A 282-nucleotide genomic window follows, 5' to 3' on the forward strand; every position below is an offset into this window, starting at 1 on the left:
CCTGCCCTATCTTTTGTGTAAGCTTGATTTTCAGGCGTATTTGCATCGGAAAGGTCCAGTCCCTCTGACAAAGGTCAAGTGTTCTTCAGTGGGAACTTTTCCTGGAAGCACACTGCAGCATCAAACTTTCCGGCACGGAGAAAGGCATCTTTCCTCACTGAAATATTCAACACACAGAAGCAACGTATTTTCGCCCTTTGCAAAATAATGCAATTTAAGACATGCTGCCTCCAATATGAGGCAAAAAAAAAAAAAAAAAAAAAAAAAAAAAAAAAAAAAAAA

This window comes from Athene cunicularia (genome assembly GCF_003259725.1).
Source record: "Athene cunicularia isolate RWA chromosome 3 unlocalized genomic scaffold, athCun1 chr3_part1, whole genome shotgun sequence".
Lineage (NCBI taxonomy): Eukaryota > Metazoa > Chordata > Aves > Strigiformes > Strigidae > Athene > Athene cunicularia.